Raw genomic sequence first — 27,083 nt, forward strand, 5'->3', positions numbered from 1 at the left:
ATTACATACACACAAACACGCGTACACATCACATACATTGCCCTAAAGTAAATCTAATAAATGTACTGTAAAGACTGACCAAGTTTTAAAAGGCAGTTTGCAAGTATAATGGGGAAAAAAGCATTTTGAAAATTACACTATTCCTACCGCTAGTCTGTTATCTATAGCACAGAGTTATCAATGGCTGACGATAAGGACATGGAAACAGCTGCAATAGTGTAGAGACCAACACGCAGAAAAGCAGTGACAGACCGGCACCGAGGGTCACCCAGCTGTTAGACGTATCCATATAAAGATGCACAGGCGCACACACAAAATAGACACTGCATAAAAAAAGAGAGTAGGTCTCCCATATTTTGTGCAGTGAGAAAGCCTGGAAGAGCTAAAATATCAAACCCACACTCCACGTATATCAGGTTGTGAGATACAGTCTGCTGAAATATAAGCCCAGCTTTACGGGAGCAGTCATCAGAATTTCAGTCGCTAACATTTCAACCATATGGTGGCCCACATCCCATCCCCAGCAGACTAACAGATGTGCCAACAGCTGAAGGGGCAGGGAGCTCTGTCTTCAGGTTCCATCACACATTTCATCTTTCACTAGGCAGGAAAAGCTCAGAACTAAGTTAGAGCTGTCCTATGGGGGGTGGGAGGAGGGGGAAATGGTCACCCAGGCAGACTTATCAAACCAACTGCCAATACATCAAACATACAGACATTTCTTACATGTGCCGTGCATTCAGGAACAATGTGATTTTAACCATGTACTGTGGGATCAAGGTTAAAGCAGCATTGACATTAAAATCAGATGTATAACATAGTTTAAATACACAAAAGACACTCAGATCTACCTATCCACCCACTCTTCAGTTTTTCAAGGTGCCTGTATATAAACACTTTAAAACAAAATGCTGATTAAGATGCAGATGGGAACGTCATAAAAGGCTAATATAAAGTTGTCTTGAAAAAGTAACTGAATTAATTTATAAGTAAGGTATTGCTTTTAATTAGCTTTAATTTCCAAAGAAAATAATCTTTACATATCCATAAATTACTGCACGCAATCCCCACCCAATCATTAATGCCAGTGAGTGTTCAGCTGGTGTAACTTGCAAGTGACAATACTGGACTGTATTTCACTGCAAGAATTCCTACTGTTCCCAGAAAGTCACTATTTTAATTATAACAGCATTGACCCTGTCAGTGCTCAGTGAAAGAACATGGAAATCAAGTCCCATATTTGACTAATCCTCAGACTAACAAGAACCTGTTGCAGTTACCAGCAGAAATCCTATATGTATATAGTTAGTCTGTCTTTCTGTATAAAGGCATATACATTCATAGACACACACACACACACACACACACACACAAAATGAAATGTATTAAAACAATCTGGGCCATTCACTCCACTTCATTACAAACAGAGGGTCACTCTATTGACGTTAACCACAGCCTAGGTAAATGGACGGGCTTAAGGGAGTTCTGTAGGATCTGGTTGCAGGACACAATCCTCCCTCTGGGCTATGCTATGTGGAGCCGCCCCATGGCTGCTTTGGTAGCTACAGGAGTCTTGGCAGGTCCTCTAATTACCCTTCCATGTAGTTACAGCTCTGCCAGCTGCTGTCCCTCCCTAATGCCTTGGGGTGGAAGGAGTTCCCATGACTCACTCCCCCTGCATTGGCTCCCACAGCTTGCCTTCTTCACCCCCCATCCTGTTGCGTTCAGGACCATCGGCACACATGGTGGGGCGGGTCAGGCACTGATGTTCAAGAAACCCTTGGTGTCAGAACCCAGCCAGCCCTGGAACCATGACATGTCACAGATGGCATTTTTCCGGACCTATACTTCTATTTGCAGAATGAAATCCAGGGAAAAGGGGATTCTCAAACATTCCATCGTCGTGATTGTATAGAGGAAGCTCCAAAAGAAACTCTGAAATGTTTTTCAGCTAAGACATGAACCTCCCACCTTTATCCCCCTCCTGGGCAACTAAACCCAGAACTGGCTTGTATCTTAGGAGAGAGTCTAGGGTGGTTCTCTTCTCTCTCCATGCAGGAAACAAACATATTGCCTTTAAATCCCCCTTTCCTGGAGACTTTATTGTTACATAAAAGCAGCAGCAGCACCTCCTATTGTAATAACATTATCTTTGCCTCCTGGACAATATGGTAAAATATTTAGCCCTGCACGGTTACAAACAAGGCTGTCCCACAACAATATCAGTTCACCTTGCCTCCAGCATGAAGCACCTGCTTGACATACAAAACAAGGGGGGATTGCTGCTCTGGTTGGAATATTTTCAGTGTTTTAATCCCATTGTTGGTAGGATGTACACAGCAGGCTGATGGCTGATGGAGTCTTTCCTCAAGCCAGACTCTTACCAAAGGCCTGAGCGAAGGACCTGAGGATGAATGAGAAGGGCCAGGTCACTTTTACTTTTATTTAAGGAGAAGAGAATATTTGTGTGTCACTCTGAACTCCCCTTGCCCCCCAAAGCTCTACATGTTGATGGAAGATGACAGAATATTTAAATCCTGGAATGGTGAGCAGAGCCCTGGAAAGCAATTAAAGGCCTCGCCTCTCAGATCACGGAGGGGCCACAGAACCCAGACCGTAACTGAGAATGGGGGGAGGGGGGCAGGGAATGAACAAACAGGGAAGGAGGTATAGGTCATAGGGCCAGAATGAGGGAACGAGAAGGGGAGAATGAGCAGAGAACTCTGATGATGCCCAGTGCTCCAAGGAGAAGTCCAAGGAGTCAGTGAACACCCTCTCAGAGGAACTCTGATCTGACGCGTGCACAAAGGCCCCACAGTCAAAGAGAACCCCCCTTTGTCCAGCTTTCTCCTATCCCGGAGGGTGAAATCCTCTATTTTTCCACAGAGTATGCAGCAGTACACAAGCTTCCCCCACATGATCGGGCCAGCCAGGGGACCTCAACGCTGCTCTGGAGGAATTGCCTTTAGTTCTGTGACAGAGGTTGGCCCCACATAGTCCAGTCATTCCTTAGCTTCTGTGCCAACAGGGGACCAGATCATCAGCTGGGGTAAGTCAACGTAGCTCCGCTGGGTCCGATGCAGTTAGACTGATTTACTTACACTGGCCCAGCGTTTCCGGTTAGTGCCATGGTTTTGTTACGTGGACCCTTGTCCATCGGGAACTGGACTTTTTGTAGCCACTGACCAGCCTGAGAGGATAACCTCTACCAGTCAGTACTTTCATGGCCAATTTTAATGCTGTGTCTCCTATTACTGATCCCCTGAGCTACCCAACCCTGCCACGACCTCGTTTGCTATCTGCCAAGTGCTGCGCTGTTTGTTCACGTTAATAAGATTCACATTCTCCATTTAAAATCAAGGTGGGACCCACAGCATACGATGCCCCAAAGAGGCGTGGGGTGGAGATCCAGGGCCTGAGAAAGATGGCCAGGGGAACAGGTAATACTGGCAGTGGATGGGAAGAATAAGATAACATTTTGGACACAGGGGTCCTGAGGCTGAATGGCGCGCGGGGCTCCCTCAGTTTCCTTTGATTTCAGCAGAGGCTTACCCAGGCAGCCAGCACCTCACAGAATCAGGCCAATGGGAAGCGATGAAAATGCCCCTACGCTCAGCACCCCATAGGCACATGCTGGGGCATTCAGCACGCTCTCCAAGAACTGACACGTACTGAATTATCATCAGCAGGGGGGTTCTTTGGAGGTCTCCTATCCAAGTACAGGTTTGGCCTGATCCTGCTTAGCTTGTGATAGTAGACAAAAATCACAACAGTAACTCCCTACTATCTCCATTCCCGCTGCTTCCCTCTCCCCACATGCAAACACACACCAGCGCTTCCCATTATCCAGCTCTGTCCTCACTTCAAACTGCTGACTGCATCAACAGTCTGCCTATCTCTGCACTAGAGCTCCGAAGGGGCTCCAGGAGCCAGAAAGGTGCTATAAAGCCCAGGGAAAGCGCGGCTTAATGAGCTACTAGGCATGGCTTATGTCTCTGGTGCATAGAGGTCAAGTGGTACTATGCAAAAGAAAAAATGAGATTTATGGCCCTTCAAAAATGTTTGTTATTGTTTAAAACACACATATGCACGTATCAAAAAGCCCCATATGAAAAATACAAGCCTCAGCCTAAAAAATGGAAAACAAGTGTCCACTGATTAGCGAGACCAGAACTACTCTGCCTTTGCCCGCACCTCTGCCAGCCAGAGCTGAAGTTTCTCATAATTTTGCCAGCTGTCACATTCCTCCTAAAGATGAGCTCATGCTGCCAGAATTGGGGGAGTGTTTGAATTAAGGGTTTTGGTTCAGTGAATTACATTTGTAAAATTTGGGTCCAGATCCAATTTTGTATTTTGGACCCCACCCCAAATTTCTGCGGTGTTCAGATCAGACTTTTGGTTCAGACCATCTCTAGTCCCTGGGAAAGGCAGCGGCTGCTGGTTTTATTCTCTCCCCAATTCACGTGATTCCGCAGGTACTTTTTCCATTTGTTATTGTGCCTCATCAAGTGAACTCAAAGGGAAGGCTAACAAAAGCTCATCCCGAGGACTGAGACGGCCCCTGCTCTCTCTGCTCTGGTTCAGTGCTACCTCAACACTACGCAAGTTCTATGTGTCAAGGTCTTCTCTGGATCAGCAGTCCTGAAAGGACACAGCTCAGTGCAATGCTCAGGGTCAGCATCAAAGCAGAATTGACAAGAATGTGTGTGACTGGATGAACGCAACTTTTTTTTCATTTTGAAGTCAGAGGCTCCACGATGCCAGAGTGACTGGATGTTTTAATCAGTTGTAGGGTGACCAGACAGCAAGTGTGAAAAATTGGGACGGGGTGGGGGGTAATAGGAGCCTATATAAGAAAAAGACCCAAAAATCAGGACTGTCCCTATAAAATCAGGACATCTGGTCACCCTAAGATTCAGTTGTGCATTTGGGTTTAAGGAGAGGGGGTTGTTTTAGGGAGTAGCAGATGCTTCATATCTATCTACCAAATATATGGTGTTTCTATACTGCCCATTACTATGATGTCTAGGTGCCACTCTAATTTCAGACAGTGATTGATCACAGAGTACAAGGGAGCATGGCTCACCACCATGTTAGTTAATCACCCCCTCCTCCCCTCTTGGCTTCTTAGTGAAACTGATGCCTTCATTTATGACATCCCAGGGATACCACAAGTGTCAGAGCTTGTCTACACAGGGAAATTTACTGGCATAATGATGGTGCTCTGCTAAAGTTATACCCATAAAACTCCCAGTGTGGACACTCTTATCCTGGAAGAACAGTGCCTTTTCCCAGGTTAGTTTATATTGCTTTGGAAGCGGCATAACCATAAACTAAATCGGAAAAAGGCACTGTTCTTCTAGTATAAGAATGTCCACAAGGGAACTATACGGTGTGGTGTAGTTAACAGAGCACTGGATTGGGGCTTAAGAGATCTAGATTCTACTCCTGGCTCTGCCACAGTCTGGCTGAGCAACTCTGGGCAAATGACACTGAATTCCTCTGTACACGGCTTTGAGCTCTACTGAAGAAAAGCACTACAGCTCAGTGGTTTGAGCATTGGCCTGCTAAACCCAAGGTTATGAGTTCAATCCTTAAGGGAGCCACTTAGGAATTTGGGGCAAAATCAGTACTTGGTCCTGCTAGTGAAGGCAGGGGGCTGGACTCAATGACCTTTCAGTTCTAGGAAATAAAATATCTCCATTATATTATTATACTACGGAAGAGGTAGGTTTCTGGTGTGAATACTCACAATTGCAAATTTTCAATTCATTTTGGTGAGCCCCACCCTGTGTTTTAAATGGGAAGGAAATACACTCCCAGCTCGGCTCTCCGTGGAACTTGTGTGAGAAAGGACAGCATATTTAGGATGTATTTTGTAAAGAAGAGAGGGCATTGGAGGGCAACATGCACATAGCCTGGGAGGGGGAAACAGCATGCTGAACTCCCCTCTAACATCCCACAGAAAACTCCTCCAGGAGCCCCACTCCAGTATTACCTCCTCCAGAAGCTGCCCCATAGCCCTCTGCAATAACACCTGGAACCCATATCCCATTACAAGATGAAATGCATGAAAATCAAAGGACAAAGTTGCCCCACTCTCAGGAGAGCAAGCCAGAGCCTGGGATAATTAGCTGTTCTCTGACTGCTGCTAACCACCCCTCCTCCTTACCATTTCCCATGACTTCTCACCTGCAATCACAGTCCCTCTGCTGCCAAACAGAATCCCCCAGTTCCTCCTATGTCTGGATCTCCTATTTGGGTGTCCAGAACTCCCCAGCATGTTTAATTTCCAGCCCAAATACACCCCAGGAGGCTTTGAGGGCGTCTCCCACTGTAATTAACAAGGAGCAAAGTCTTTTGAGACATATTAGCACTGCTGCAGGCAGGCTGCAGATGGAAAATAAATGGGTTCAGGAGCTCTGGGGACATTAGTAGGTCTGCAGACAAGGAGGCAGCAACAGGAAAGAAATACAGCTAAACAATAGGGAGACGATATTTACTTTGTCTCCTCTAAGCAGGGGAGAGAGAGGAAAATTCCAGACTCAGAGGGAGACGTTTACTCCCTAGCTCCCAGTTTTGTAGAAGTGCCCGTTGCACCCTGGAACAGGGCTGGGTTTTGAGTCTCAAAGGCCTCTAGCAATAGCAGGGGCCCAAGCTGTCAGAGGGGAGGAATGAGCTGGGAGTTGCCTGTAATCCCAGTGCCAGAAAGTCAGAATGGGCTGTGCCTATGAATTGCGTGTCTGCTATGCATGGGCCCCAAGCAGATATGTTGCTGGACTGGGTTCAGTACTGACCCTGCCCAGAATGATCAGCGCTCAACAACTCTCCAACTCTAGGGGCAGGCCAGGACAATAGGTAAGACAGAGTCCTAAAAATGACCCCTCCCCCAAGTTTCTCTACGCTACTACCACAGTGTTTTCCCCGTACGCCGTAGGAACTCGCTGTAAAACAGGGGCATTTCCCTCTAACAGGCCAACCAATAAATCAGGTCTTTCCTCCACCCTCCAGTGTCAGGCTCTCAGCATCTAAAGCAGACATATCACAACCCCAGAGATGATGCCCACTGAAAGGAGCCCACCCACATCCCCTTCTGACAAGGGACACAAAGGCTCAGGCACAGTAGAAAGCGGCATGCAAGGAAATGAACAAGCTGAAATAAGGGTGAAATGTCAACTAAGGTCTGCACAGCACTTGGAATAAAGGTACCTACGAGCATAACTCTGCCGGTAACTGCAGATAAGATCAGCCTGGGCACTGCATTAGTCATTATTATAAAAAATTCAACTTTACTCCCAACCATTCAGTAAAACTACAATTAACATACTATCGCCTTGTGTGTCTGGCCTAGCTCCGCTTACAAACAGCACCCTGCATGCATATCCCAGGATACGGCTGTCACACAGGACACCCATAGCTGCATGCAAGAGGGACACTGGAGAATGGAGGGGCGCCAGAAGGATATGAACCTGTCTGGGGTAACAGGGCGTGGCACAGATAATCAAGCTCTGGGATGATATACCATGATGGGGTTTTCATACCAGCATAGATAGATGGGGATAAACAGACAGACAGATAGGGTGAATGGGGATGGAGATGGAGAGAGAGAGAGAGAGAGAGAGAGAGAGAGTGAGTGTGTGGATGGGAATAGATAGATAGGATGGGAACAGACAGATAGGGTGAATGGGGATGGATAGATTTGTCTTTGTAGGAGTGTTATTGCACCTGGTCTCTGCAGAACAGAGGGGGTTAACTTTATTCTGTCCCCCCCCTCCCCATCACCATCTGAGCCCAGCCAGGCGCTGGAATTGCCTGCAGACCCCTGGCCCCAGCTGCAGCTTGGGGGTTGGCCTAGGGCTGCTGGCCCAGCCTCCCAGCGGTAGGTGAAGGGCCGGGGGGTGACGGGCAAGCGGGGCCGGCAGGCTGGGGGTTCGGGGGCTCTTGCCCTCTGCTTGGGGCTGAACCTTCCCGGTCTGCCTGTCCCTGCGCCTCGTCGTGGCTCTGGAAACCCCCTGCGCTGGGTCCCCGCCTCCGCCGGCTGTTGGCAGCGACCCCGGAGCCGCAGCGCAGCCGCCGGGGGAGAGGTAATAAATAACCCGGGGAGAGAGGCGCGGAGCCCGGCGGGCGGTGCAGACTCTGACCTGACAAATACCCGCTGGAAAATCATCACCTCCCACCCCCAGGAGCCTGGAGCCAGCCCCGGCCCCAGACGGGGGGTGGAGGGAGGGACGCGCAAACAAGGCTGGCCCGGCCGGCGCTGGGGCGCACAGGAGCCAGGCAGCGCCGCCAGGCTCAAGCCCCCAGCCGGGCGCCCCGCAGGGCATCCCGCCCCCCGCCCCGGCGGCTGCACGGGCAGCAGCTGACCCGCAAAAAGCATCGTGATGATGGAGGAGGAGCCCGAGCCAGGGGGCACCGGGAGAGGAGGGGGTCAGGAAGGGATGGGGGAGCGGGGAGGTGGCTAAGGGCATGGGGGAGAGGGGATGGAGACTAGGAAGAGGGCAGGTGGATAGGGGTATAGGGAAGGGAGGGATGGAGAGGGTGGGGGTTAGGGGGGAGAGGGAAAAGGTAAAGGAGCAATCAGAGAAAGGGCGTAAAGGCAGAGAAAAGGGCAGGAGAGAAATTTTTAAAAGGGAGAAGGAAAAACAGAAATCAGGGAAAGGAGAGGAAAAAGGGAGACTGAGTGAGGAAGAGAAGGAAACAGCAATAAAAAAGAAAAGGCAGAATAGAAGGAACAGGGAGACAGAGGAGGGAAAAGGCAAGAAGCAAAATAAGGAAAGACTTAGATCTGGCAAGGTATTTTTGAACCCCACAAGCAGGGACTCCAGGGGTTAGCTGCTTCTCCCACAGCCCCCAGAATGCCCCCTTTCCAGGGATTCCCCCAGATCACTTTCCACTGTGATTCCTCCCACACTTTTTGGTTGTATTTCTCAGTCATGCTCTTGCTAAACCAAGTTCTGGGGTGACTCTATGCTTGACAGAATGGGATGGTTTGTTGGGGTTTCTTTTGGTTTTACAATTTTGACAGACAATATTGGTGTTTATTTGTAAGCGTTTTTTAAATTTTGATCAATTTAAATGTTCATAGTTGTAGGACATGGGGGGGGGGGGGCTGAGACAATGCGGGGGCCAGACAGTAGCTATTTAATGATAGGAGGTGTTGAAATTCAAAAAGTTAAAGCTTTATCACTGTTAAAACACAAATTGTCAACATCACATGTCAAAATATCTAAAATAAATGTCCTCAAATCAAACTCTAAGAAGTTCTCAAGCAGCATTTTTCTTACTTTATCTGTAAATTAAGATGATCATCGATGGAAATATTTTTTCACCACTTTGTGTGTAGACGGGGAAATCAACGTTTACCAACATTTATCGATAAAAATCAAATCCTTCCAAGCCTAGGTAACTCCTGTGTTAGCCTCACAGCAGGTTCGGGAATCTACTGCAAGCAGTTCAGCAAAGTGATCTCAGCAGCCCCTGAAGTGTAATTTGTGGGGGAAAGAAGGGGAGAGTCTGATACAGAACACTGGGGGGGGGGGGGGAGATTGGAGACAAATTCTGTAAAGGGATCAGGGCCAGATTTCCAAATACTCAGCACCTACAACAGGGGCCAGGATTTTCCAAAAAGCTCAGCTTAGAAAAATGTGTCCCTTTGGTGGTTACCTAGCCCTGCACCCCTACCCCCACTCTCACCGTTTTCCAGGGAGGGAGAGAAATTTTTCTTTTTCTGCTGTGCGATAAAGTCTGATTATAAAGAATATAACATGGAGCGCAGCTTGTGTTCCAATTGGTGGAAAGCCTGTTGTTAACCAACAGGGAACTATTTATTCTCCAGCTCTGCCGATGCTCCATGGTCAATAATGATAAAGAAAAAAGAAAGAGTTGAGGCCATTATAAAGAAGCAATCGCATTATAGAGAAGCAGCGGCAGCAGCCCCTTCAGAATCTATGATTCCCAGAGGTCACGTCTGGTAGGCTCAGAGCACTGGCCACTGCCGGTATTTTCCCTGCACTATTAACCCAGCATCCAGTTTTGCTTGCCAGAAATGACTGATTTCTCCAGCAATCATCAGTCGGGAGACAGAGCAGCGTGTTCCTGCAGCTGCACCATCTCTGGTGATATTTAATAAATAAAATAGCCAGATGGTTGACCGGTTCCTCCAGAGGGATGGGGGAAAGATGCATCTCTGTTTATTGTGACTGAATATCAGCTGCTCCCCAACTCTGACACACATTCATACACTTCAACCCACACGCACAGGCTCACCCTAAGCCAGGCTCAGTTGCATATCTACTTGCCCACGCAGGGCCTGATCCTGCACATTAGTCTATGGGAGCTTTGCCGTGGCTAAAAGGGAGCAGGATCGGGCCCATGCAGCTTTATAAAGTTCTGACTGATCGACATAACCAAATGGCGCATAGGGGCATTGGCTGCCCTGCCCCCTTTCCCACAGCAAACAGCATGTGCCAAGGAGAGGTACCTTTTGCCCCGCTGCACAGGCAAGCTGTTTATATTTTAAGGTTTTTATTAAGCCTGGCTACAACTGCCACCCTAGTTTCCTGCTGCAATGGGCTGGCCAACATCACGTACCTCTTTGGTCATCCAGCCTGTTATGAGGGCAACATGATATGATGCATCATCCCTGCAAAATGCAAGCCCCCATGATACAGCTTCCCCACATGAGGCAGCATTTTGCCCCATGCCTTGCCATGTCCTCAATCCCTATGTAATACTCATAGCCTTCCTCTGACTCCATGTGGCTCAGGGAAAAGCGCCCAACCCAATTTATTCCTCACTGCCTACACCAGGATCACTTAAATCATGTCCAGTAAAGGGGGAGGTGGAGATGTTATTTTTAGGGTTGTCATGGATTTCACAGAACACAAAAAAATTACCCTCTTTGCCATGAAAAACGTCACATCTCTGGGAAATCCATACTTTCTGCCAGTACTGCACACAGGCAGAGAAAAGCCCTAGACATAGCTGCAACAGAGCAGTATGACAGGGATGAGGGAGTGCCGGAGGCAGGTGGGTGACAGCTGTGACCGGGGACAGCTGGTGGGCTTTCTCAGGCTGAGCTGGCAGACCAGATCACTAAGTGGACTGGGTAAAAAGAAGAGACAAGCTTAGGGGAAAGTGGGCCAGACTCTCCCAAAAGAAACAATGCCGTTTTCTCAGGGGAGGCGAGGGTTCGCTTTCTCATATGTTCTTAGATCATCTTTCCCCTCTTCTTTCCACAGCAGGCAGAGGTCTAGACTGGGGTTTTCAAAGCAATCTAAGGGAGTTAGGTGCCCAGCTCATGGGAATTAGGATTTTGAAAAGTGCCTCATGCTCTGTCCACACTAGGAAAACAGGTATATTTTAGTTCATGTTGAAATCTTAGTGTAGAGAAGGCAGTTGTAGTTTTAACATGTGTTAACAGGTTGAGGGAACCCCCTAAGTTATCATTTTAATGTGTTCACTCACACATTTGAAAAATACACATTTTTCCAAGGAAGAAAAGTCAGTAGGGTGCCAACTCCCTTAAGCACCTTTGAAAATCCCACCCTAGGCTGCAGGACAGGTTTCTTCTTTCAGCTGCCTGATTTGGGGAACTAAGGCATTGAAAAACTAGGGAGAAGAGAAAACTTCAAGGATTCAGGAGTAGAGGGAGCTGACCCTTCACCCCTGCACGTTTCCCAGAAAAAGCAGCCCAGTTAACAAACCAAAGTTCCAACATGCCAAAAAGTGAGTGTAAATTCATCATTTCTCCCTTCAGGTACAGACAGAAACATTACTAGCAACTGAAAACGCATCATTCAATTGATGCTGGGCATTGAAACCCATGTTCCCGAAATGTGACGCTGCCTTTCCCCATGATGTTTCGATCTATGAAAAATGACACATTTTTCGCAATAAAAAAAATATTCCAGCCTGAATGGTGAGTTGTTTTAAGAGCAGAACCCGAACAAAAGGTGCTTCCCATCCAGAAGGAGGAGTAGCCTGGCTTTAAGTGCAATCACTAAATAAATCTCTTGTAAGAGGAGAGATCAGAGGCTAGATACAGAAGAATAAACAGGAGAGGGAAGAGATATACCAGCCCTGTTCTCCCACTGCAGGAGACAAGTAACTCCCATTGACTCCGCTGGCAGCTCCTCAGATATCCTGCAGCAAGAGAATTGGGCCCCAAGACTTACTCATGGTTTTTGGGTGAGTCAGGGCTGGTGTGAGCAAATCCAGCCCCTCCACCCCCACTTCTGAAGCCAGTAAATGGGGCTCCCTATGGGCTTTAAAAAAAAAAAGAAGTTAAAATTGGTGCTTGGGTAGAAAGCCATGTCTCTCTGCTTGTGCCCTGACGCCTGTCTACCTATCATGCGATATCTTGTGGAAGAACTTTTGGGGGCAGGGGTATAAATCATAATAAAGCTATAGCATGGTGTATAAATCATAATAAAATAATGGTAAGGAGAACTAATATTAAGAGAGGAATTTTGTGTGTGTGTGTGGAGAGAGAGTGCAGACACACACATGGAAAGAGAAGCAGGTTGTTGCTATACTTCAAAGTAGATCCCCCCCCAATTTTTGCAGTCAATATTTTGACTCCACTGCCACACCCCCCTACCCCTGGTTGCAGCGTAGAAAGACAGTGAATAAATATGTACAGGTATTATACTACCCAGGCATCATGAACTGACACTGCAGTGGGAGTTTAAAAATATCGGACTCCCACAGCTACTGTGTCTATCTGTATATAAAGCCTTCTTCCCCTTTAGTTTGTGTTGCATTATGTCATGTAAACAATTCATGGAACAGGTGTTAAGCTGACCACAATAGACAACTAATCCTTTCCACCAGCACCTCTAAATAACTCCCACCCTGGCCACTGCTTCCCTTGAAGAGGCCATTGCAGGACAAACAATAAAAACTGATCCCGTCTAGAGATCACGCCACGAGGAGCCACTGAGCTCATAACACACTAGTGGCTGTCAGGGTAAAAACTGACTCCGCAGACTTAGCCTAGGGGCTGCACGAGTTTTCCAGTCACCCCATTCCATTAGGATTTCAGTGCACTTGCAAAAAGGGGAACTTCGAATGCTGTTACCTGGGCAGCTCTAATTTTCCATTCCTGTGTCGCTCATAGGGAAAGCTGACAAACAGAGGCAAGAGAGAGGAGAGAAAAATCCTATGGCATGTGCTATGCTCACAGTAAGGAAACAAAAAGGGACAAACCAAATTGTGTGTCCAGCATGACACCCGTCCACACATACGCTATACATATATAAAAGATGGGGATATCTGTTTGTATCTATGGGGATGGGTGGATGGATGGAGGGAAGGGGAGCGAGAAAGACTTTAGACCGTACATTGCGAGGGGCAGGGATCTGATTTTCCTGCAGTATAAAGGGCTTAGTACCCTGTTGGTGCAATACAGAAAAGCCAGAGACAGACAGACGGATAAATAGATCAATAGAAGGGCAGTAGCATTAGGCACTTAGTTGTAATAGCATGCAGAGTTTGATGCACTCCCCAAATCCCAGGATTTATTAAACAGGGCTCTGCTACTACCACTTCTAACGCAATAAAGCTCAAAGTGTTAAAGGAGCAGATTCTGCTTTTTATCTCCTTTGTTCTGGGGGCCCTTTTTAATCTGGAGCTGTCTGAGTGTGGGAGAGGGCTATGCTGATGATCTACTACCTGGCAAGAGAGAGCTTGGTTCCCCCATCACTTTATCACTTGGAACTTGTATCATTTGTAACCTCTTGTTTTGTTTTTAAACTGCACTTGGAACCAGAGGGGGAGAGGGGGAGAACTGGTTTGGCGAAAACTCTATACAAGTCTATAATTACAAAAGCACAAACAAGCCTTGTAAAAAGTGGGAGAACAGCTGACATAAGAGATGAGCGACGAGGCCAGGCTCCCACGCTACATGTAACCAAGACACTGTGCCACAGCCCACAGGCATCTGTCTGCCCACCCTGTGAGCAGGTAAATACAGCACCATGACAGGTTGTGATCATGGTTCTCTCTCCACACAGGAGGCATCTCAGCATGCCCTTGCGCATCTGTGGGTTTGTTGTGTTTTTATTGCATTTTTAATGTGACTTTAGTGCAGGTGAAATGTGCCAGGTTGATGGCACTGGTGACCTAAGGTTTCTTTCTGTCCACTGACCAAGTATCATTCAGGTAGCAGCAGAAAAACCTTTCCCCAGCACTGCCCTGGCAACATGCATCATCCCTAACTTGGAAAGACATGCTCTAGGGTGAGAAGGGAGTTTACTATCAGCCACCCAGACCTTGGCCTCTCTAACAAGGTCAAAGGGGTCAATTAGCACTAATTGCAGTGGCAGGCTTTGGGACAGCCACCCTCTGGGGACTGGACCCAGAGCATTATGCCTCTAATATATGTTGTATGGAGGCATTTGGTGATTACAGACATTTAAATGAGGAAAGAAATACATGTAAGAGACCATCCAGAAGGACCCGTCAACCACAGCTAGGAGCAGAGATCTGGCTAAGATGGCAAACTCATCCTGCCAGAAGTCATGAGTGCTGTGTAGACCATCTCTTCCAATACAGTTGTCCTATCCCAGCCCTCCCACAACACTCCGAACAGTTAGAGATCTGACTCTAACTGTACCCAGATTGCTTGCAGACTAGCCAAGTACCACAGAACTCTGTTTTATAAACTAATCGGAGATTAAGGAGATTGTAAAAATCAACAAGTTTAAAATTACAGTAGATACAGTGTATAAACTGCAGTACGGTGCACCACCTCACTTTCTTCCTGTCCTTCAAACCACTGCAAAGTAATCTCCAATGCACTGAGAAGGGATGCCCACTTGTTCTTCATCAACATCACTTTCCTTACATGATTTTTTTCTCCCATTGGAAAAAATGGCTCATATAACTGGCCACTGGTACAATTTGTGTTTATAAAAATCGAGGTGCTACTTCACTGATTGGCAGATGGTTGGCTTATCTGATTCTCCATGAGCAGCGTGGTTACCTAATAACCTATGGGTAGCTTGATCAACAGTTTACCTGGTTAGCTGCGTGAGCTGGGATGACCTCATTGTGCATGAGTCGCAGGGGAGGTCAAGGTACAAAATGATTCATGGGCTGAGCTACCCAATTATAGTTCAGTAGCAAGAAGGGTCAAATTTCCCAATTACTGAGTAGTTGGTAGTAGGGTCAGGTTACCCACCCGGTGGGTAGCGGGGTGGGATAGACTATCCATTTACCAAATGGATATTTAAATCCCGGATAACCTACACTGAAATCCAAGGGAAAACATATTTTTAAATTATTTTTAAGAGAAATAAAACCAATCTGTGTTATTCTTTATGGCTGTGTATGTATTTGTTTCTCTGTCACTCCATTCCCACCCCTCTCCCAACCTGTTTTGAATTTTTAATGCATGCTGTTTCCAATGTCAGCCGTTTTTCTTGTGAAGGTTTTTTGACATAACTTTATATCGTTATATCCTTTTGTTGTTGCCGTTCCCCATTCTTGTTAGGCGCGCCGCTCCCCTAATGAAGCAAGTCTCCTGCCAGGATAATAATAATAAAAAAAAAATAGATCCAGGGCTGCAGTGAATAACAGAGTGCTTATGTGTGATTAGGGATGGGGGTGCCACACACAGAAGTGCTCTAGCAGCCTGTTCCTCATGGGCTCCCCATCTGTATCCTTTTCCCTGCACATCTGCACAGTATTTATACCACTCCAACATCGTCATGTGGCAAAGCATTAAGGACGCCTAGGAGACGTGTGTTCTTCAAGGGCCAAAGCAGAGCTGTGGGACCTTTTGTCCTGTGGGGAAACTGGGTTATGACTGCCCAATATTCATTGTGAAATGCTGGTACTTGACCCCATCTACAATTACCTATCTAGAGTCTTCCCCTTTTTCATCTCCAACCATAAACTCTCAATAAAGGAGAAGATACTTGATTCTTGGTGTTGGTAAAGAGCACCAGTAGAGCCCAGAACAGACCAAATGCCAACGATCCTGGCTATTTTGCCTTTAACACGCCCCCTTCCAGCGTTGAACTTCCAAAAGCATGAGAGCCCTTTAGTGGTATGTGCATGTTAGCAGGGCCGGTGCAAGGAAGTTTCACGCCCTAGGCAAAACTTCCACCGTGCAGCTCTGCGGCAGCTCCCTGCCCCCCCCTCCACCCTGAGGTGCCCCCGCCGCGGCAGCACTCCCCCCCCGACCCCTGGGCTGCCGGCGGCGCGCTGACCCAGGGGAACCCCTGGGCTGCCTGCCAGCGGCTCAGACTCCCTCTCCCTCCCAGCGCAGCGGCCGCTGTAAAAAAAAAAAAAAAAAAAAAAAAAATTGGGGGCGCCGCTTTTTGGCTCCCCCAAATCTTGGTGCCCTAGGCAACCGCCTAGTTGGCCTAAATGGTAGCACTGGCCCTGCATGTTAGCTTCTTTCAAGCAGCAGCAGCTAGAGAAAAGCCTCACAGCATCATAGCCTGTTCTAAAACCAACAGCCCCACCGACCTTTAGTGACTCTGAATACTTGGACCCCCCTTCTGGTCTTTCAGAGGAGGCCATGAGTGAAACATGCCATGGCCCCTCATGAGCTGAATTGTTTAGCTGAAGAACCTCAATTATGTATCTTAGAATCATAGAATATCAGGGTTGGAAGAGACCTCAGGAGGTCATCTAGTCCAACCCCTTGCTCAAAGCAGGACCAACACCAACTAAATCATCCCAGCCTGATTTGTCAAGCCTGACCTTAAAAACCTCTAAGGATGAAGATTCCACCACCTCCCTAGGTAACGCATTCCAGTGCTTCACCACCCTCCTAGTGAAATAGTGTTTCCTAATATCCAACCTAGACTTCCCTCACTGCAACTTGAGACCATTGCTCCTTGTTCTGTCATCTGCCCCCAGAAAGAACAGCCAAACTTCATCCTCTTTGGAACCCCCCTTCACGTAGTTGAAGGCTGCTATCAAATCCCCCCTCACTCTTCTCTTCTGCAGACTAAACAAGCCCAGTTTCCTCAGCTTCTCCTCCTTTATTCCCCTCCCCTCCTTAAAAATAATAAACTTTGCACTTCTAGGCACTACGATAATACAAATAATAACAACTCCTAAAGCAACTTTCCTGCGAAGCACTTTGACTTCCGTGTAAGCCTTAGTTAATTAAACCTCAAAACACCCCTGTGATGGAGGAAGAGAAGTATGATTATCCCCGTCTTACAGACTGATAACATGAGGAAGAGTGAATCTCCTAAGGCTGTACAGCTAGACAGTGGCAGAGATGGGAGTAGAACCCAGGAGTCCTGACACCCCGTTCCCTGCTCCATCTGCCACATGGCACTTTCTCCCCAGTATTTATGCAATCTGAACACACTGAACGTACACAGGACCCCTGTAGATAACATTCATCTGAGGCTCCTCTAAAGCTCACCACCATGGGTCAACGTTCATTAGGTCACACAGTCCAAAAATCTACGAGCTCTCTGAAAGAGGCAGTGCAAACCAGAGCCCCTAAAAAAAGCAGCTGCTGTTTAGATTCATCCTCCATTCTGTATTCCTGCTCGGTGTTGAGTGCCAGGAACATTATTCTCTTGTTTCCACTGCGATGCATCAAACAGATGCTTTTCAGTGTTGAAGACATGGTGTGTGTACACTCTGCCTGCTGCTGGTGACAAGCATACGGCCAACTCTCTCCCCCACAGGTATTGGGAATCAGGCCCACAAGCTTCAGATGAAAGCTCCAGATTTCTAGCCCAGCAAGCCCTGGGATGCAGCCACACCATTAGTGCAGACTTATTCCCTGAGAAACAGCTACCTCTGGAATTTATAAGGAGTAACATCATCAAAGTTATTTAGGTGCTTTTAAACATTTTACCTCAGGTACCTATTAGCTTGTTATCTATCCCCTAGAGCAGTGGTTCTCCATCCGCAGTCCACGGGCTGCTTGCCACCCAATCAGCACACAGCTGTGCCCCATGTGACATCCTCAGGGCCATACAGATGGTATATATATATTGTGTGGATGTGGCTCACTTAACATATAGACAGCTGTATGTGCGGCCCGCAATGGTAAATAGGTTGAGAACGACTGCTTTAGAATAACCCTGAGGACTATTTTATTGCACACACAGTAAGATGCAAATATACCTCTTGGCAAACAGTATAGTGAACAGAAGGACCAGGCCCACCTGCCTGCCCTGGGATACCCAGCATCTAAACTCAACCGTCAGACCATCCACCACCACTCAGAGAACTCCTGAAACTTCATGGGATTTCAGCTTCTACGGTATCTATATCTATCTATCTATCTGGAGCTGGTCATACTGGTATTGGATACTGCGCTGTTGGTCCAACTGTTGAATACAGTACTGTTGGCTGTCACTTCTTCCTGTTGGTCCAGCCCTAGAACAGAAGTTGTAGGTGTTGCATTCAGCTAACACACTTATCTCTTACCCAGAGAGTTGGGTTCAAATCTCAGATGAAAGTGAATCTCTGATTAGTCCCTAATGGATCGTTATCAGCTTCCCCAAACTGTGCATGACTGGATGTCTGCTCAAAAAATACCACACCTATGGGATTTAGGGGGCACTGCAGGTCACAACTGAAGGCATTAGTGATCAACAAGGAAGGCACTTGCCCCATGGTATACCTGGCTCTACTAAATTCTCTCCCTTTCTTGATGTCACAATCATTATAAAATATTCACCAGATTTTCATAATTAAAACATTGTTTAATTCCCTCTGCCCATAAAAAGAAATAGAATTTGCGTTGTAAATCCCAAGAGGTCACAAAAAGTGAATATGAGTAACTGGAAACTACTGGACTGTACTAACCCGCCGCTGAATAGAATAGAATAGAACCGAACCAATAGATAGATGAACACAATTAGGCCTTCAAGCAAAAAAACAATAATGGTGGGTGGAGAGTGTAGGAGGTGGATACCACCAAACAGGTCACAGCGATCAGGGCATAAATACCAATCCAGCCCGGAGATAACCAGGCTTTGGAAATGATGAAAGTACTGCTATTTATATAGCGGACAGGTCACCGACTTCTGTGAAGTGCAGCCGGTTTTGTCAGAGCCGAGCAATCAACAAGATCAATAGCCCGTTTCATTAAATGGGGAATCCAAGCCCCACGATGGATCCAGCTTGTGCAGCTAGAGTTCCCAAAGAGGTTCTTTCTCGTCTGCTCCCTCTCTTTGTTCAAAACTATTCTTGTATATCATTTTCAGTGCTCACGGAAGCGAGTGAGTTACTGTGCCGGCTAGTGCCAGACATGCTCCCCACACACGGCTCTGCCAGCGTACCTCAAAGCACCTTCTTCTATTTCAGTCCCAGACTCTTCAAATGACCCTCAATCCTGCGCTGTAGCACCCCCTGTTATTCTTGGTCCTGGGCCCTCACATGCAAAGGAATGGCTATGACAAACTGCAGTGGGGTGGAGGTGGATTGTAACATGCACAAACGACTCCCAGAGGACAGCTAATTCTTTTCTCTGATCATCCAGGTCAGTAGTCTAAGTCCCCATCTTTCCATTTGGCCACTGGCTTGCAGATTGATTCAAAGCTTCATCTACAGACTCTGAAACTGACAGCAAGTGCTCCAAATTGGCAAGCTGAGCTTGGAGGCTGACATGTGCGCTTCTCTCGGAACAGATTTCACTTCTTACCATGCTAGGGGTTTATTGCCTCCACCTCCCACACCGCCCCCTGCCCAGGCCCACTCCTACTGTAGAATTGTGGCAAAATGAACACAAAGAGTCTCAGAGCAGTAGAGGAGGTAGTCCCAGCAAACGGAGAGACCTTTAGTCAAGGAGGCCATGTGGGAGGGCTTGGGAGGCTTGGGTGGGTGGGGGTAGGTGGGGAACGCTTGGAACTGGGGGTAGAGTTTTGGCAGGTAGGAGTGAGTGTAGCTCTTCCCTCCTGGGGGCAGACACTAGAACCCAAGCTGTGTATGGTGAAAAGGTGGTGGGAGCACGACCTGTAAATAAACGGCACCAGGGGCTACTGAACCCCAGGGTCCCCGAGTGACTTTGTCAGCACAGCAGGGGCAAGAGCCAAGAGGGCCCTGCAGCACCCTGCTACAGTCTGCCCCCAGACAAACCAGGACTCAGCAACGCAGGGCCTTGTTCACCAATTTACCACCTTTAAACAATCCTTCCCCCTCACAGATGAGGCACTGAATGACAACTAAGTGGCAAGGCCAAGGACTGGACACCCGTTGGACCTTGTCAACCTCACTCCTAGATCAGCTGATCACAGTGACTGCTACAGAGCTACCTGTGATGTTCTGTCTCTGCCCTCCAGGCGGACAGCACCACCTCGGGGACCCTCCCATATCCTGCCACCCTGTGCTTTCATGTAGCTGGGAGCCAAGCTATAGAAATCAAATTCACTGTTTGACAGCTGCTGAACCTTCCAGGTCTGCCTGGGTGAGGCACACCTGCTCTGCTGCTGCATGCCCCAGGTGCATCCTGTCACTCCATCAATTTGAATAGAAGGGAAGCGGGCAAGACAGCACAGCAGGTGAAATGGGGAATCAGGAGTGAAAGGGTTACCTAGCTGTTGTTATTTATATGTGCTAAGGGCCTCACAGACACGTGGGAAGATAAAATCCCTGCCTCAGAGAGTTTCCAATCTAATGCCACTTCCTCTTCTCTCACCTGACTCTCTAGGAACATGTCTAATGGGAGTATCAAGGAGCCAGTCAGAGAGGAAGGATGGTCCAGTGGTTATGGCATTGGCTTCGAATCTGGGAGATCCATGCTCAATTTCCTGCTCTGCCACCATCTTCCCCTCACTATGCCTCAATTCTCCAATGGTAACATGGAGATAATAGCACAGCACTGCCCTGCCTCATCAGGGTGTTGTGATGATAAATACATTAAAGAATGCGAGGTACTCAGATACTACAGCAATGAGGGCAATATAAGTACCATAGAAAGACTTATATGCAGGGACGGGCAAGGCTCTGGAACTGAACTCCACTGGATATTGGAAATGTTCCGATCCCAATCCTCACTCAGCCATTCAGGTTCCTTTCAAGTTGGGCTGACCTGGGACCCCTTCGAGCCAAACGCCCTGAACTTCAGAGAAGCTGGGACGCAGGTCAGGATCTGAACTTTGTGGTCTGGGCCTATCTCAAGGCACTAGGAGCTCTTTGGGGGAGGGACGGTTCCTTCGCACTCTCTCTGGACAGCACCTAACACACACTGTGGTTACTTTTGTAATGCCAATAATAAACCATCAGCGCAATAACTATCCGCCAGGAAGTCATGTACAAAGCAAGCCCCATGCATAGGCAGGAGGTAGCTACGCGTGTGTTGGGTTAGATTGCTGCCTGGAAGTTGTTTCCTGACAGCCAAGCCATTTGAATGTGTTAACCAAATAGTTCTTTACACGGGGTATATTCATCCTCTTTAAAAAAGCCTTTTTCCCCATAGGAACGGCATTCACCACACTGACACCACTGTCTACCCCTACCAAGGCTTCCCCTCACCCACACACACAACCAACCAACCAAAAAACACTCTACAACAAGTAGAGTTTTGACCCTAAGTTTTGACCCCAAGGAAGAAGAGCCATGAAGTCCACTAGGAACTTTGCTATGGTTATTGATTTTACATGTTAGGTACTCAGATGCTACAGAGATGGGCAACAATATAAATCCCTGAGAAAAAGAGAGAGAATGGATTTTTCATGGGATTGAGAGACTGTGTACAGAAGAAAAAGGCTTTACACAGCCAATAGATTTAAAGGGAAAGTGATATCTTGCTGTCTGTCTGTCCGGAATAGACAGCAAGACCTGCACTGTTATGATCCAAAGGAAACAATGGACACACAGACAGAGACCTGACTGCACAGATTATTTGAGTAAGGGGGCATGCAAACACTGTTTATCATTATTTCTGGAATCAGAAGGAGAAAAATCAGCCCAGTTGAGACTGTGCCACATGGATTGTCCTGAGGCTGATAAGTTACTGTAGAGCCCATCCCAGGCATTTTTGCTTTTAATGTTTAGGAGGTACAGGCTGTGCTGTATTAATATGCAAAGTGTGCCTGCCTTCCCAATTAAATGGAAAATGCTATGATTAAAACCAGTCAGAAGATATTAGATGGATAGTGCTGAACTATGGGCTTTATATCCTATGTACAGAAGCCCCACAGGAGTACTGATGGAGTACATGCCAGGGAGATTACCAAGGAAAATCAGAGACAGGAATGAAAAGTGCTTGAGGAAGCAGGAGAGAGAGAAAATGAGGCAGCTATTTACAGGAGGATGCAATTAACACAGTGCTTCATCATGGTCTCCAAGACATGGGCCCTCTGGGCCACATAAACCTGAGGGGAAACCGACCACCCATACCCACAGGAGCTAAGTCCTGCTTGGACATCTTGAAGGGAATAGGCACAGGAGCTCATGGGAGCTGAGTCCTGTGGCACTATCCTCAGAGGGGGAATGAATCATGGCATAGGGCCCAGAGAAAGCCACATTTCTTGGGAGCAGAGCACTGGGGCAGGGCTAGTGTCCGGGTCCCATTTCCTCTTACAGCAGGGCCTTTGCATCAGCACTTGCTCTCTTACCACCTCAATGAAACAAGGAGGGGAAAGCAGCAAAGAAGTAAGGCATGACAGTTAATTAAACCCAGGAAGACGAGAGAGAGAGAGAGAGAATGAAACAGGAGGGATTCATAACTGATTGCAGAGTCCCCTGTTCCCTGCTGGGAGGGGCTGGCACTGAATTCCCCACCTGGCTGTAACCCTTCCTGCTGCGCTCTGCATCTCAGCCCTGGGCCACGGAACCAGGTCCCCCCCCCCCGACTTGCTTCTCCTTCTCGTCTCTGAAAGCTTCACCTCGTCATTGACGTACTCTGTGCCCGTGTTTCATGACTTGCATTTAATTAACAGAGATGGCAAAGTCAGGTATATTTATGGGGACTTATAATCCTCACACTTATATTTCAGTTGCTATGGGTTTCTTTCCAGAGTTCATTCCTTCTTCTTCCCTACCCCCCACCATGTAACTTGCACCAGAATAAAATCTAACACATTCTGCTAGTATAATTGGCTGTATATTTTAGGAGTCCATCTATCCCTGTGCGTTGAGAGAGGAGCCCTTCAAATAACTGCCATGGGAACAGAAAACCCTAAAGAAGTGAGCCAGAAATGCTTTTCTTTCAGTCCAATGTTTGGTGTTAAATGGTTACAGCCAACTAGCCTGATTCCGGAGAGGGGCGGAGCCTGAAGGCAGTAAGGGGCAGTGGTGTCTCAGGATTGGGCCCCGAGTGTGTCTGATTGCCCTGTCAATGCTGCCATACTTCACCCGTCAGGGAATAATGTGATTCCTGCCTGGGCTAACTAACAAGTGCCAATGGCCTGTCCTGATGTGTAGCACTAATGAAGTGCAGATGCCTGATATGTGTTAATACAGAAGTGCTGCTAACAAATTGTGTCTCAACAGTACCCTCCCATGGAAATACCCACAGGAGAGCATTCAGAGGTCCAGGAAACCCCGCAAAGGCCAGCTTGCATTGCTTCTGCCAGACCTTCCCCCAAAGGGGATAGGGTAAGGGGCCCACGGGGAAGACAGGGGGTTCAGTCACCCATCCCAATGGACCCCTTGTCGCTTTCATCCCTCTCCCCTAAGCAAAGTGCCCTTGCAGCCACTTTCATCCAAAGACCTCAAAGTGCTTTACAGACATTCATCCGCACAATCCCTCTGTGGGACAGGGAAGTGCTATTATCTTAGCCAGTCGCTAAGAGGAAACTTGCCTCGATCCCCACACTGAGTCACCGGCAGAGCCAGGAACAGAACCCAGCTCTCCTGTCTCACTTGCCCTGTGTCTCAACCAGGGAGACTGAACCATCCTCTCAGGTGGAGAGTCAGTCCCATCAGTCAGAACCTAAGCAGTGTGTAGGGGGCAGCCCCGCTCTTTATCTGTTCTCTGCATCCTCCATCTCCGAAGCTCCCTATCCAGCACACTGCAGAACCAACTTTACACGCACAGATATAGTTCAAGGGTTGAGCGGCCTTCCACAAAATATACATACACTGCTACCCTTCAGGAAATCAAAGTAATGGATTTTTTTTTTTTTGCCAGTTAGTACCCAGTGATGCTCCAGCTAATATTCTCAGCAGAGAGACCACGGATGGAAAGGGGAAGGAGACTGACTTACCCTCTTACCCCTGGAGCTGGTCACAGCAGGTCAGTCTCAGGGCACTGCTCATTGTTCTACCTGTTCTGCGGGTAAAGAGAAGAGCTTGGTTCAGCACCTTGCAAGAGCACTAAATTGTCACACACATTCATAACACACACACCCCCAACGTATTTAACCAGTACACAGTCAGGGAACAATAAAAATGTGGAGTCTGTATCCAAGAGCCCGGTCAAAAGGGGATGCTCTGTCTGTGGGTGAGTCTGGAACTGGAACCAAAATTATACAGTGAGCACAGAGATAATGTTAGCAGATAGTCTCTGGGATGAGCTATTTCTTCCATAGTGATCTGTAAAGGGGAAAAAAACCTAGCTGGGACCCAATTCTGCAGCAGTCCAGCTCTGAACACGCCCCTTGTTGGCTATGGGAATTGGCTGCATGGAATGGCAGCATTCACTAGTGGGTCTGGGAGATGGTGAGGGTAAGTCTCTCACACTGAAGACACTCCACACTTCACAGGATTCTACCATGAAAACATGTCTTTGTACAAGGGGGGACCCTTGCACATAGCCTATATTTTTATCATTGTGACTAAGAAAACATTTCCCTCCTATCCAAACTCCCATTGACCCAAAGAGATTTCACAGCCTGTTCCCTGTTGAATTTGGATAAAATAGCATAAAACGAGAGGGAGCGAGAGAGATTTTTCAAGACACTTCCTGTATTTCTTTTAAAGCACTATTAGAAAAGGATCCTACAAGGAGGGGATGGAATTAGTTTCCATAAAGTTGCGATACAAGCACTCCCCGCAGAAAACACACAGTTAGGGCTGGCTGCTACTGTGCTGTCGCTTGTGCTCTCATTTTTCTAGCATTTCTCTCCGGTGGCAGGAGTTGGCCTCGCATCTCTAATTCAGCATTTCCCACCTTCTCCAACTTTATATCCAACATTAACATTATTTAAACATCACCTTATTTTTTCCTTTCCTCTTCTATGAATTTCACGGCCGAGTTTCTTTCTTTTTTTTTTTTTTTAATGATAGTTTATTAAGAAAAGCTGACTACCTCTGCTCCGTCTGCTGGAACAGCTCTGGCAAATAAAAAACCCACCTCGCAGGAGACAGTTTTATTCTGTTGATCGGAAGTCTGCCAGCCCAATTTATGATTGAACATAAGATCTCCAAATCTGAATTTATGTCTTGTAGTATAACGACAGGTCAATGAGATTAAAAGTATGTTCATGAGAGAGCTGTAAGGCAATTTGAGTTTCATGGGCCTGTGGTGATTGGGCATTCAGTCTAAGAAAACCTGCCTTAATAAAACACTTGCAGTCCCCGGAAACAATCTGCACATTTTTCATTATTGCAGCCTTGCTGTGGTCTCCTTCTCAAACACCCCCCAGAGAGAGAGTGAGCGAGCGAGAGAGCGAAAGCGACTCTCCCCCTCCTCCCCTATTCAAATGAATCCATCAGGGAAATAGTGCCGATAATAAATGGGCTGAATTAACAATGGAAACATTTTTTTTCATGATCAAATGGTTCAGACGATGTAATGAGGGAAGAAAAAAAAAGGGGGGACGAAAATCCAAACTCTGCAGAGACAAAAGTGTCCTGGCAGGACCCCCAACCCCAAATGAAAAATACATGGGGTTAAATGCAGATCAATGGCCTTGATACTCATAGGGTGAAATTCACCCCATGCATGGGGTCCAGTGAACTACAGAACCCCCCATATGCCTTTAACTTGGGGCTTAAGTGAGGCTTAGCTGGCACACATGGCCTCATCTAGGCCATCTGAACTGGAGAGAACTTTTCCCATGGATACAGGTCCTAACTGCAAAATTCAGATCTGAACTCAAAGATCCTCAAAGTTCAGGGGATGAGGTTGGATTTCACATCTCAGGGTTGGTTCAGCCCATTATGGCGATACGAATGGCTGCAAAACTTCAGCTCCAAATTCAAACTACCCCAAAGTTTGGAGTGTCGAAATCCAGGGGTTGGGTGCAGAATGTTATAGTAACAGAGAAGATCAGATCTGGTTCCAATGTTCTCCTGGGACTCAAAGCAGCTTGGTTCCACAATTTCAGTTCAAGCCTATCTCTCCTTGTAAATAACTATGTAGGTTCATTTACAATAGGCACCTCGATGTCAAGGGCAAAATGGAACATTACCTATTTAGGAGCAGTGGGGGGGGGCAGGAGATGGTCTTTACAAGATGCTTCCACAGCCCCTAGCACAATGGGGGAATGATCTCAGTCGGGGCCTCTAGGTGCTGCAATAATTAAAATAATAAATAGCTTGAATGGGTCTATCTAAACTAATCTAGGGATTTATACCTCACCACTCACTGCTGCTTGCTGAGCATCTCTGTGGTATCTGAGTGGTTAATAAAGAATACACAGGGGCCCATTAACAGTGAATGCTGGCTGTCTCTAGAAAGCTACAAAGACCACTATTCTCCAGGTCCACATCTCCAGCGTAGGGTAAAGAAATACCAGGAGAGGCCTGTTTTCCAAATCCAGTTCTGATGCAACCCAGGATGGTGGAAATGTCATGAGCACTGCTGGTTTAATGAGATTGTTGACAATTCAAGATGGTGGAAATATCACGCCATCAGCTGATCTCACCCGATTTCTGCATTCTGGAACCGAGATCTCACCAGAACAGCTCACTAGATTTTTGGCACTGTCAAACCTGACCCTTTTCCCAGCTCTGGCATCAATCCCAAATTCCTAAAGCTAATCCAGTTTCAGAACCAAGAACTTTCTCCTTTCCAGACAACACAGATGGGCACGGCAGTGTGAACAAACCCTCCAAAAAGCCATTTCACCTTTTTCCTTTGAACCTATTTTGTTCCTCTTCATTCTCTCCCTTGTAATTATGAAAATGTTCAGGAATGTTTAATTCAGGAAAAGTGTATGGGACTTGATCATCCACTGATTGGGAAAAAGAACCAGGACTCA

At 47.2% G+C, this 27,083-nt stretch overlaps 1 protein-coding gene across 3 annotated transcripts in view; it reads right to left on the minus strand.

Moving 5' to 3' along the window:
- Nucleotides 1-27,083, minus strand: part of SAMD11 (sterile alpha motif domain containing 11) — a 245,313-nt gene that overhangs the window by 189,918 nt on the left and 28,312 nt on the right. For all 3 annotated transcript variants that reach the window (XM_034753608.1, XM_034753603.1, XM_034753607.1), the window contains one exon: nucleotides 24,144-24,208. The gene's annotated coding sequence lies outside the window, so the exon portion shown is untranslated. The remainder of the gene's footprint in view (nucleotides 1-24,143; nucleotides 24,209-27,083) is intronic.

This window comes from Trachemys scripta, chromosome 19, assembly GCF_013100865.1.
Source record: "Trachemys scripta elegans isolate TJP31775 chromosome 19, CAS_Tse_1.0, whole genome shotgun sequence".
Taxonomy (NCBI): domain Eukaryota; kingdom Metazoa; phylum Chordata; order Testudines; family Emydidae; genus Trachemys; species Trachemys scripta.